General features: G+C 43.5%; 1 long non-coding RNA gene across 1 annotated transcript; it reads left to right on the top strand.

The window, feature by feature from the left end:
- The first annotated feature begins 9927 nt into the window (after positions 1–9927).
- On the top strand, positions 9928–11935 carry LOC120817237 (uncharacterized). The gene is made up of 2 exons (XR_013467521.1): positions 9928–10023; positions 11190–11935. It is a non-coding gene; the product is annotated as an uncharacterized LOC120817237 (long non-coding RNA).
- The last annotated feature ends 1202 nt before the right edge of the window (positions 11936–13137 follow it).

The raw sequence follows: 13137 nt of genomic DNA, 5'->3' as shown, positions 1-13137 counted from the left end.
CAAAGAAGGATGACGTTCTGTTCCCGGACAGATCTGTGCCTTCCTGAAGACAGTCCTTTGATACATTTAATCAGCCCGCTCATTTAAATCTCATTTGATACTTACTTAACATCAGTATCTCTCCATGGTGGCTTATTTTTAGGCCTTATAAATATTCAGCTCATCCGTGATCATCCTGGTTATAATCAAGTGTCGAACAATTATGTGCAATTAAATTATGCAGTGGCCATGAAAGCCATTCTCTACATTTACAGCATCAGACTTCTGAAAAGTTAAAGAATAGATTACTGAATTCGATAACTGTGATAACTGCGTGACAAAGTAATCCCATAACATGGCTAGTTTGGTAGCTGTACGCGAGCTTTCAATGGGAAATGGAGTTTTTCCAGTTATCAGGGAGATTTACTGAATTGTTAGCGATGAAAGTTTATTATTAAGTGTGAAAATATTTTATTCTTTGGGAAAACAATCTCACCACAAGAACCTTTCAGTTGCTGTTCTAGAAGTTTTGATCATATCTCAGGTTCATGGCGAACATTGAACATGCAGAATGACTTAAGCGGCACATATACTTGTCAAGGATGCGTGGAGGAGGCAGGACTCAAATGCAGACTTCACGGAAAACAAAAGACTTTAATAGTCACAAGATCCAAAATCAAAAGGGCAAAAACACACAGGAACCAGGGGGGATAAAACAGCGGGCATGAAACTATGAACATCCAGGACGATAGACAATGACGCGACAAGTGACACAGGAGACACACGGCTTAAATACACAAGGGAGGTGCAGGTGATTGGACACAGGTGGAAGCTATTAGACGATCACAGGGGATGACATCTATGCTCGCTTGGGTTCTTCATGGTTCTTTCTACTGTTCTTGACCTTGTCGACAAAGTCACTATTTTGGTCTTCTGCCTCAAACGGCCTCAGCTTCACACCAGCTTCGGATTCCACTGCAGTGAGTCTGCTGGTGGCCCGAAGGCACCAGAGAGCCACGCCGGGGCCTCTGAGGGCGCCAGTGGAGTGAACACATCCTGGAACATTGACGCGGACGACACACGTGCACTTGTCCTCTGGTGCAACGAGGATTCTCAGTCACCTCCAGCGAGCAGTAGAATCTGCCACCGCAGGAAGCAGTGATGCTGAGTAAGTCGTAGCTCTGCGTTTATTGTGTATCCGGTTCTAAGAGGCGGCTGGGTGGCTGTCTGTCAAATTTGACTAGAAGCTCCTCTACGCTGTTTTACTGGGATTTAGCTTGAATTCCCTTCCGCTAATTAAAGCATATGGCTAGCTGTCATCATGTTGTGTGTCGTAGTTATCCATAAATGAGCATGGGTAAGATTTATAGAGATGAATCCCCAACGAGTGCACTGAACCACACAGAGTCCAGCTGTGACAAAACTGAGACGACGCTCAGGGACGATCTCATTATTTTTCTATCATGGACCTTTATGATGTCTGGTTCCCCTTCCCTGATGATGTGTGACAGCTGCCAAGCACTTTTCTTTTTCCATCTTGTCACAAACGGATTGAAGAATTATCTTCCACTGTAATATTTGATGTCCAGCAAAGCATCTTTTTCAACCTGATATTTGAACAACATCTAAATGCATAGGATCCCAGTTACCAATACATTGTTCACGTGACTTATCCAGTAGGTCACCTCTTAGGCGTTTAACTAGTTGTACTGAGTCACTTGCTCTGAAAAAATTCCAAATTGTCCCTTTATAACATTTTTGTTTGTAGATACATACAATGCCAACATTTTCTCTTTTTCCACTGGGCTGTTAATGCATCACAAAATTGTTGCATTGAAAACAGTATAATTCCTTTCTTCTTTCTATAGGCCTTGATTATAGACGGAAATAGATCAATACCGTTGTGTGTTAAATATGACCGCCTCCTATTTAATTAAAACATTAACTGTTCGGCCTCCATGAACTCAGAAACCACATTCTTAGCAGCCCATCGACAGTTATGATTATAAAGTGGGCACATTAAGAAAACCATGATAGAAAGATTATTGTGTTCATCAGTTGTTGCATGCAGGATGATATCTGACTAAAATGACAAACGCCAAGAAACCACAATGGCATTAGTGGGCATTAAAGGCGCTTTGCATCATTAGAATAATCCCTGTATTACTGGTATTGCTGAAATCTGCATACTGAGGAATATTTATTCATTCTAGTTTGGAAATGAAATTAAAACAATTGGACACAATGCTCAATAAGATATTTAAAAAGTTTGTGGCATTCTAAATAAATATCAGGAAAAGACTACAACGTGTCCTGCTGCTGAAGCTAACATTTATTTATGTGTACAATATTTTACCTGTCTTCTAAGTTATATTTCTGCAGCACAACAACGAGCAGACAGGGAGATTCCCAGAATGGAAGCTTCAGATGACCTTCCAGTTTGTGATCTGTGGGATTTCTTTTTATGGTTCCTATCTTCTCCCGATCCGCCATCTGAACTAAACACTACTACCAAACCATCTGACTGTTTCTCTCTGTTCTGAGATCAGAAAGCCGAGCGGACCTGGCACCAAAGCCACGTCTTTAGAGAGCCAAAAGAGAGATAATTAATATCTAATGCTGTGAAGTCATAAAGCAGAGAATTACCACGTGGCGGAAGAATGAGGTCTTTCCCTTTGCTGTCAGACATGTTGGCCTACTTCTGCTTGAGCCCCCCCCCCAGGAAAGATGGTGGATCAATTATTTACCAGACCACTGGAGTGGTTGAGAGGCTACGTGTGTTGCTATCTCTGAAGGAGAAAAAATCCATGTGTTTCGCCCTGAAATCAAACATCACGAGTACCCTGTGACCATGTATCAGCCAGTACATCAATATGCAGGGAAAGGTTCCAAAATCCCAAATGATGGATCGCGTCGGTGCAGCTCCTGGCCGACGCTCGATGGCCGACGCCCACTGACTCCACGGCCGACGCCCACAAGCTCCTCTTATCCGTCCCCTTCCCGCTGGAAGCAAAGGGTCCGTGGTACAATACGTGGATTTGATCAATACGATGTTGGATGTTTTCGTACTTTTTTCACAGTGTTTTCCCAAATCATGCATCATACCATCCAATTGAAGTAAGGATGTATTTTTTTAAATAACGTGAAATTAAATAATGGGTCGTAAAAGCACAGAATGAGTTTTGCTGCTTTTTGGGGCTGTCTAAACCCTTTGCAAGGCAGATATGCAGAGAAATGGCCTTAGAAAACATCAGGGGGAAATCTTCTAATCGTTTGATTAGCGTCTCCACAGCAACGTAGGTGGCTATTAAAAAATCACGATTTGAAAGAATTGGTGATGAGACGGATGAAAGCGGAACTGTTGATCCTTCCTCTGAATTCCAATTCTTCCAGCCTGCTTCACCCACGACACCCCATAATGCCTCAAAATGTGCGGCTGATCTTGCACTACGAGACATTTTGGGTGACTGTGACAATATTATATTTTCAATTATTCATTTTAATCATAACAGGATAATAAAGAGCGGGGAAATGAATGATAAGGACCACCTTCAGCTGAAAGTATTAATTTGTCGCCATGCATAATTTAATTGATTTTCTATGGAGCAAGATCACTCAAAACATGGTGGGGTGATATTTTAGAGAGGAAATGAATGTACCAAGACTCTTAAAATACATGTTGTCTGACTGTGGAAGGAGGCCTGGAGCAACTGTATAATATTTTGTCTCCCTGTACTCATAGGAAGAGTGGCACAGTGCAGACAAAGAGACAAACCTTCAGCTGGGCACAGAAGCACCGACATCAAAAAGTGGCAGGTGGTATGTACAGATCTCAGAGCGGTATTTAAGAATTTCAGAGTGGTATGTACAGATCTCAGAGCAGTGTGTACCGATCTCAGAGCAGTGTGTACCGATCTCAGAGCAGTGTGTACCGATCTCAGAGTAGTGTGTACCGATCTCAGAGTAGTGTGTACCGATATCAGAGTGGTATGACACGACATCTACCCACCTCCTCGTAGATGTGCAAATTTCCCAACATTTTATTGACTAGGTAGCACACCACAGCGTATTAAAATATTTATTTTTAGCTCCTCTATTTCCTTCTACAATACAAGCCTTAAAATTAAGATAAAGTTTGCTCATAAACACTGACAGTGGTAATTTGACCGATGTTTAATTTAATGGTTTATTTATTTTTGGTTTTTATAGCCTGCACGGTCTACACATTGAGCTTTGCATACGTATGAGGAGGAGGGTACATGTCGCGTCATTTAACTGATAGATCAGTACGCACTCCTCTGAGATTGGTACACACCACTCTGTTATTGGTACATGACACCTGCCAAATAACACAAATGTGTGCTTAAAATTGAAATACCTTTTTGTACATGTAACACATGAAACTGCCAGTTTATATAGCGCATGTCTGGCCTGAAATCATCCATTAGTGCAACAGCAGAACCTCAATTCACTGACGTCTGACTCCTTTCGACAGACCGACTGAGAAGTCGTTCAGGCGTCAAAGCAAGCGAGGGAAGAGTTCTCGTTTGAAAACCGCGTGCAGCGGCTCTGTTGTCCACCTCAGCTTCTGATTATCCTTCAGGCATGGCGGGCAGTGACACGCGAAGGACGGCGGCACATCAATCGCCTTCACGCCTTTCATTGGCGCAGAGGCTCATTAATTTGAACTGGGAACCGCACAAGCGGCGGGCGAGTGCACCGGGATATCAGACGTGCCGTTACCCCCACCGGACACCCGGGCGAGCTGAAAACTTTCAGACATTCTTTCAGTCCACTCGTGACCTTCTCGCTTGCGTTTTCAAAGCTGCCGGTGAACCCGCCCTCGACTTCCTCCCGCATAGTTAACGGAAAACGCGGAAATGTCACGCGAGAAGGTCGCGCTCATCGTCTATTGATGTGATAAAGGTTAATAAATATACCGGGAAGCCACTCAGGTGGAGACAGCTCTCCTGGGGCACCTGTTTTCCATTCTAATTACGCACTTTCGCCTTTGTGAGGGACAACACTCAACTTGCATTGTCTTTTCATTGCCTTTCGAGTGCCCAATTAGTTGTGTGATGTTTGAAGTGGGTGGCGTGGAGGCACCTCGAGGACTAATTTATTTGTGGCAGACCTACACTGCTGACTGACACCGCTGGCCATGGATGACGACCTCCGTTAATTGCATTTTTGGAGGAGGCAGTTAGCTGGTGCTCTTTGAAAGAGGTTTTTCTAGAGGACGATCTTGGACCCAGCAAAGTCCCCTTTATCTGGACCACGGAAACATTTCCCCGTTAGCTTTCGTTAGCTTTTGGGCTGTTTGAGCCGCACTTATCCAGGTGTGAAAGAGCATTTGGAAAAAACGAGACACTCTTCTAGTGTAATGTTGATTTATCTGTCAGTAAAGGTGTACTGCTGACACAGTTAACACTCAGTTAACTCTTACTTTGCATTTGACAGCCGCAACTTTCAACGTTTTAAAAATGGGACCTTTTACGCTTCATACCGGCGCTTGACAAGATACAGGTGGCTGACGGTTGGAACGCCAGGCTTCACGGCTAATATGAGATCATGGCTGATGCCTGAGCTCGTGCCCTCCGGGTGGCATACGGAAAAGAGGAATGTAGTCCTCACACTCCAAGACATCTCAGAACGTTCCTAATTGGCATAGCCTCCAATATAACACTATTTTTCACCTCTCTTTTGTCTTTCTCAGAGCCTGGAAGTATAAAAAAAAGGCAATAAGGTGGGACAACGGATAAATCAGGATTAGCTCTTGGGGGTTACTGCTAAGAACGTTGGGTTCTGATTGAGCAGCCTGCCATAAACCTTCACTAAGTACTGCACGGACTCGTGGGCGCCTCAGAGGACAGCAACGGCATCCTTAGCTGTCCCTGAAAGCTCGTCAAACCCCACTTCTCCACACGACAGCTGGAGCCAGCTACGCCGCATCAGTGGTCGCGGTGGCTGTCGTCTGTCATCACCACCAGGCCTGCAGGGAGAAAACTCCAGCGAGGGCAAAAAGCTGAGGAGTAACAAGGATGAGAGGACTTGAGGGGGAGGTGGGAGCGGAGCCAGAGGCGTCAACGAGGAGGTCTTGACTTATTTTTAACCCTAATTTATAGAAGCAGAGGGCGATTTTTACACGTAAAAGTACGTGGTTATTAGTTTCAACAGCTTGCCTACAATTGACAGCGCCTCTTCCACTTCAGCCTCTCCCGCTCTGCCAGCCTTCCATGCAAACTCATAATCTGAGGCGAAAACTCAGAGTTTGAGTGCAAAGACCAGGCAGGGTGCCGAAGTATTTACCAGATGCCACATATATCATGCTGAACTTATGTGGAAAGGGTGTCACACAAAAGACTATTCTGTCACATGAAAAATCTACGCTAGATAATATTTACAGTTGCACCATATTGCCTATTTCTAGAGTCTGCGATCTGTCATTTGTCTTGCTGGTGGTTTGTTTTGATTTCAACAAAAACAAGAAATTCCATCCCAAAGCGATCCTCAAAGCGCTATTTCACCATCTCTCTTCCATTTTGTGAATATCAAAGATGAAAACAGATGCTGAGGCTTTATATTTGACTGTCACCATGAGTAAGAGAGGTTCCATATTCAAATTTATGCAGCAAACAAGTGACTGGGGAGGGACTGTCCTTCCATCAGTTTCTCATATCTACTACCCAGGGCAATGTGCAGAGCTCTGATGGGTGTAGAAACATAATTACAGACCTGATGCATACGCTTAAAACTCCCCTCCTTCGACTTAACAAGCTCGGTCTCAAGGCGCAAACTGTTTCTGACGATTTACATATGCCAACTTTTCTGTGCAGATTATAGAATGAATCTTTGATCTCAGCTTTTACTCCCTTGTCTTCTTTTCTTTTGCATTTTTGCCCTTTTCGACGAAAATAGTCAACCGCATATACATATACATGCATAATGTTTCCACTGGATACGTTTTATGTACGTTTCATAACAGCCTCTTTTTAGAAACACAGAACGCCTCGCTTCTCTAACTCCATTTTCCACAGCCTCAATGGCTACTGTCTCTGTGGAAAGCTCTTTATGGGTCTCTACAAGAATAATCACTCTGCTCCTGACTGACTCAAAGGTCAGCTCCATCCCCCAGGCAACAGAATATCGTTTGTGACAGGAGCCACACCAGTTTGAATCACTTGACCAGTTGAACAGGAGCTGGTAAGACGCACCAACCAAACCTTTGACAGAATAGATTCTAATTCATGACGTTTTTTCAGACTTGCAAATGTTGCATCGTGAAATCGCCACTTCATAATGTCAGCAATGACATTCACGACATGCATAATGCAAAGGACACACCGATGCAGAGATGCCGACGCCCGTGCTCAATATGGTGGTGATCATCTAGAATACTTCATTGTAACATTCAAGGTACACATAATTTACGGCAATAAGAACTGCACAGCTTTTAAGCAGTCATTTCACAGCAAAGAGGACACACACACACACACACACACACACGTCTTCATCAGCATTCATACGACAAATCTTTCCCTGCCTGCACAACCCAACCTACAAAATAGGTTTTTCAAGAACGGAACACATTACATATGCATCCTCTTGAAGAACAGAGGCTCTGAAAAGATCCCCACAAGATAGACCTCTAACCGAAGAGACCATGCATGTTCAATAGAACTCTTGAAACTAAGTAAGGGCAAACTGCAGGCCAAATGGTACAGAAGGGGAATAGCAGAGTGGCTTCGAGTGTTGACCCAATTCTACTGCCAATATCCCTGGCAGAAGAAGTGCCTTTTGTCTGCACCCTCAAACAGCGGAATATGATCAATTTCAGCCTTCATTTTCTTTGCCACAGCTGAGGAAGGATTTGTGTCAAAGGCGTCTCTTGTTTGAAGGCATGAGAGAGCGCGCTGATGAGAAAGAGCCTGTTTACTACTGTACACGCCAGCCTGGGAGGGAAATCTCTGCGATGACGCGACGGAGCTTTGAAGTCTGCTGATGGTTTGATGTTGCAGCAGTCCAGTAGCTTACCGAGCCATGAGGAGCCTGTGCTTTCCCCCGAGGGCTGTATCACCTACAAAATAACCGTCCCGTTCAGCAACACTGCAGTAAATACGGTTTGAAATGTATTTTCTCACAACCAGAAAAAGCTACAAAACCCAATGTCAATGCAATGTCAAATGCAAACATAGTCACTTGACCTTAAAATGTAACAATGCTGTTTTGTTGTAGCGGAGCTCAATTTTCAGGAGACCAGGCCGCGTGTCACACAGACAGGCAAAAAAAGGACCATAAATTAGGGCAATAATAAGTTCCCCGCTATTCAGCTCCCTTCTTATCCCGTCCTGCCGAGAAAGAAACTGAGCAAAATAATCCAATCACGGCTTTTCCATGGATTCCATTTGCTTTTAATTGCCTTGTCCGTGCTTTGGAGGTCGCTCGCCACACTGGAGAGACGGGGAAGGGCGCTGGCGGCTAAATCTACGAAATGGCTCCAATTCCCGGCGGGATAACCAGCGTCGCCTCCAAAGCCGTCACCCTCGGTGGAGCACCGGAGCCCCACAGCCCGTCCGATGCCGTTTTATCGCGCAGCGCTGTGGGCCGTCCTGCACCGCTGCCAGTGTGTTGTTTTGTGCGCTGAAGCCAGAGGCGTTTATATACATCTCTATTTTTAGTGTTGTACCGCTTTGTTGAAGTTATTGGGCACCAAAGAGCCAGCAGTGTCTCCGCCGTGCATGGAGATCCTAGCGCACAACTCAAAAGAAGGTTCCCTCAAGGGTTCTTTTTTGTTCTGCGACTTGAACGAGGCCTTACTTTTCACATTGCAACCTGATTTAATTGATAACGGCCTCGAGCGGGAAAAACCATTTCAGTGTGCTGATAGGCTTCATTAGCTTTAGTTGTTACTTAGTCAGGTTTTAAATGTATTGTCCCCTGACAAAAGATCGCTGGGTAGTTTATTTCCTTTTTTTCCTCCACCCACCCGCCTCTTCTTCCCAGAGGCTGCATTTGGCGTTTGAAGGCGAAGCAGCTTTTACAGCTGCGCCTATGTGGAGAAGAAGAACGAGTCAAAGTGGTGGTGGAATAAATGAAGCAGCAGCAAAAGCACGAGGAGAAGAACGTTGAGTGGGGTATGCTGTCTGCGCTGTGTGTATCCAGATAAAAGGGATTTTTCGGTGGAAAAACATTCATTTTACATTCACGAAACCCCGAGTAAAAAAACAGAACCCCTACAAAGAGATTACAGAACAGAGAGGGAGCTTCAGAGGAGCAGCAAGTGGGGCACCATGTATTTACACACACAGACCACGTTCTCCACGGGGCAATTATGGGAAAACCTTCAGGTCTCAATATCAAATCAAATGTGCGCTGAAAATTTGTATTTAAAAACATGGCATCGATTTGTGATTTTACAGATACCGTAAGTAGCCCAGCACGGTTTGATTCTAATCTAACATGGAGAAGCAGCGTTGACTTTTTCTGCTCCGCATATCTGGAACAAAGTCCCAGAAAGCTGCAGGTCTGCTGAGTCCCTCAGCTCCTTTAAATCCAGATTAAGGGATTTTCTGTTCGCTGCTGCCTTTAATTGACCGTTTGTGCAATTAAAGACATTCTTAAACTACACTGCAAATTTTATTCTATTCTTAATCTTTTGACTCTTTTATGCTTTTAATGACTGTTTTTTTCTTTTATGTTTTGAATTAATGTTCTTAACTGTTTGCATATTTTTAATAGTTTTATGTGAATTGCCTTGTTGTTGAAAGACGCCTTACAAGCAAAACTTCCCTGATGTGCTAATGGCTGCAGAGAAAAGCAGAATCTTCTGTTCCACTCAAAAGCTGCTGCGCTGGAGGCAGAGGAACATGAAGCTTTCCCAGAGACGTTATGTTCTTGCCAAACAGTGCGCTGCCTTTCTGCCACCTCCCTGCTGAGAGTGTTCTCCTCTGCACAGCTGCCTGCTTCTGCCCCCCAACACGTACGATCCTCTGCGGATCCGGATTTCCAGGCTTCGAGAACGTTGACTGGTGAGATATTTTGAAGGTGAGGCTTTTGAATTTCATTCCTTAAGCGAATAAGCAGGACCAAAGCTGTGGCATTGGGGAATAATAAAGGGTATAATTTCCCTGCAAAAATCTGCCACTGATTTATGAAAATAATCACCAAAACCTCAACGTCAATCCTCCAAAGCAAAACGTGTGTGGAGAATACGGTTTGATTAAGTCATTTTGAATTGATCATGAACCACTTACAGTACAATTATAGATGCTAGTCTTAATTACAGAAATTGATGAGGTAATAGATGAGTCACTGCCACAAAAAAGAAGCTGATTATAACTAATTATTGAACACATTTGGAAATGCAGGATTAGGTCTCAAGAAACTACAGGCTTTACGGACACAACTCCCAATATGAGCTATTTGATATCATATATATGATAGGATTCCTTCATGAAGATGAGTCGCTGGGAGACGAGTAGATGCACGAGTTGGAGGATGATGCCCGGAGATAAAATAACATACTGCCGTATGCCTGGTGGTAAAATAGCTTCGTTAAAGTTACCAAAAATAACATTCAATTTGCATCGATTGGAGCTAAATGGGTGGTCTTTCCTGCATGAGAAAACGTCTCATTATGCTGCAGATCGGTCTCACAGGGAACGACACACAGTCCTGTTTTCTTTTGCCCCTTTTCACTGTTGGCAAGCCGCCTTTCACCTCATTAGTACATTTAATTTCAGCAGAAACTGAAAAAGACACAAAGCAAAGAGACTTTCATGAAGTACGATTAGAGACACAGCGTAATCCAGTAATGCAGGCTTGGCTACTTTCGAAGTATGCATATGGCTTTGACCTTTTAGTTTGGTAATGTAATATTAATCGAGCACTGAATGTTATATAACGTCCACACAGGCTACAGCAGAACAAAGATAATGCATGAGTTCATTCGTAATGCAAAGTTGTTCGAAGGAGTGTAATTGAAGTTATTCTCATTTCTTAACTCAGCATCAGCATTAACGTAGCATCATGACATTTGGTAGTAGAACTGATATTTCTCATGATTAATCTTTTGGAATGAAGTGGTATCACTGATTCTCAAGTCGAGACCTCACCCTGTTTGTGACCCTGTTTCTCTATTTAATGCCGTATTTTCCATTGACGGGACCCTCGACTTTGCTTTTCATGCATCTCATCTCTCAACTCTCCAGCCATTTCCTCTGAGGTCGTGTTCCGTCAGATGAGAGACGGAGAGAATGAAATCATAGACAAAAGCCCGGCTTCCTTCTGGGCTTTCCAAATGAAAGAGACCTCCATCTTCACTTCAAGGGCCGAGCGAGAGGAGGCGGATGAAAGAGCAGCTGGGTTTTACTGAGGCATCTGAACTCTGCGCGCTCTCGCCATGCGGGATATCGGCCGCAGGAACTGATGTAACATTTAGGGTTTGCTCGCAAAGCACACGCACCTGTGCAGGTAAATCAGCGAATAGATTACTCCACTGATTAGAGGTTTGTTCCCGCGTTAGAACAGCTCCACCATCCGAAACGGCGGCGTAATTCTCACAGCTACACAAACATTGGTTGTACTTTGGAAAGTGTCGTTGAAGAGTCCTTTGAAATATGAGGAGTTTACATGTTTGCTGAAGGTTGGTAGGAGGTGGGCGGTGAACTGAGCTGAGTTTTAGGTCCCTCCTTTGCCTTTAAAAAATATCTGCTGCTTTTTATGTCAAAAGCATCAAGTTTGGTACTTCAAAGGTGAAATTTGACTACTTACATACTTTTCGGCCTCTCATCGAATTGCTGTTCTAATGTGTCCTTTTTGCATATACCTGTGTAGCTTTAATGTAATGTGTGGTTCTAGTCACAAATTTGCCCAAAGATGTCAACTTTTCACTACATAAATGAATGTAACGTAAAAATATGTTGTCCGTATTGTTTGAATAAAGCTGGTACTCATGTACGGTTGTGCAGTCAGCGCTTCAATGCTAAGCTCCGTATTCTTCCTGTTACATCAATCCACGGCTCTCTGTCCAACATCACAAAATTCAGTGAATAAAAAAAAATTAAAACTCTCTCTTCTCATGGGTTGACCCCTCAGGCTTTACAAGTGAATATATATCGTAAAGCTACATAGTAGAGTGGTTACCTGTGTAGACTGAACGCATCACTGTCAACATCTAGACTTCTCAGTGCAGCTGCGTGGACACAAATGAAGTGTTTAAAAAAATAGATGGATAAAATAGACCTGCAGGCTGGAAAATAGACAGAGCTCATGTCTTCACCCTGTCTAATCCTCCTCATTCCTGTTTCATTCACAGTGACAATCCTCCCGCAACTGTATATAACTATCTGCTGATTGATTCAGTCACCATAAGGTTGTTTGTGAAAGCAGCCCGAGGTCGTTTTCATCACACTGTGTTATTCTGACCTTATTCTAAGAACTGCTGGCCTTGTATTGCATGTGGGCATCATTCCTCACCTGGCCGTCCTTCTCTCTGAACAAGTGTTCCTTGTTTACTTGTTAAGCCCCAGTACCTATATATCTATATATATATTTATATAGACTGTTTTTATATCCATAAGTCATGTGATTGCAAGGTATTTTCCACTGATTCCACTTTTGCTGCACATCTACAGCTCCCATGACAACATGACGATTATTTAAACGTGAATAAGAATAAGTTGCTATATTTGCTAAACAGTTACCAAACTCAATGCTTTGCATAGAAATCACATGCGAGTGGGAAGTGATTAAAGAAGGTCAGGGTCCTTTTTTTTTCCATTCTTCTTATTTTCAAACATGCTCAAAGACCTCTGTGTTGCACCTGGATTTACACACAGAAGGAAGGAAAGCTTTAGAGGGAAAACTGTTATTGAGTTCTCACCTTTTTCCATCTGACTAGTTGCTGAAGAAGGTGAGAATGAATCTCTCTGAAACGCACCTCCAGCTTTTAGTCAATCCAGCCGGCCCTTCAGGGGTCCTCACAAATACTACTGTGTGTTTATGGGCTGTTGTGTGTTCGCCAACACCAATAAATGATAAATAGACTAAGCTTTTCCAGACTCGCAACCTTCACCCATTCACACACATTCATCCGCTGACGGCAGGGTCCACCGTGGAAGAGAACAACCATTCATTTACACAACATTCAACCCACGG

This window comes from Gasterosteus aculeatus, chromosome 4 (genome assembly GCF_964276395.1).
Source record: "Gasterosteus aculeatus chromosome 4, fGasAcu3.hap1.1, whole genome shotgun sequence".
Lineage (NCBI taxonomy): Eukaryota > Metazoa > Chordata > Actinopteri > Perciformes > Gasterosteidae > Gasterosteus > Gasterosteus aculeatus.
The sequence above is the reverse complement of the archived record's forward strand: the minus strand, read 5'-3'. Positions and strand labels throughout refer to the sequence as shown.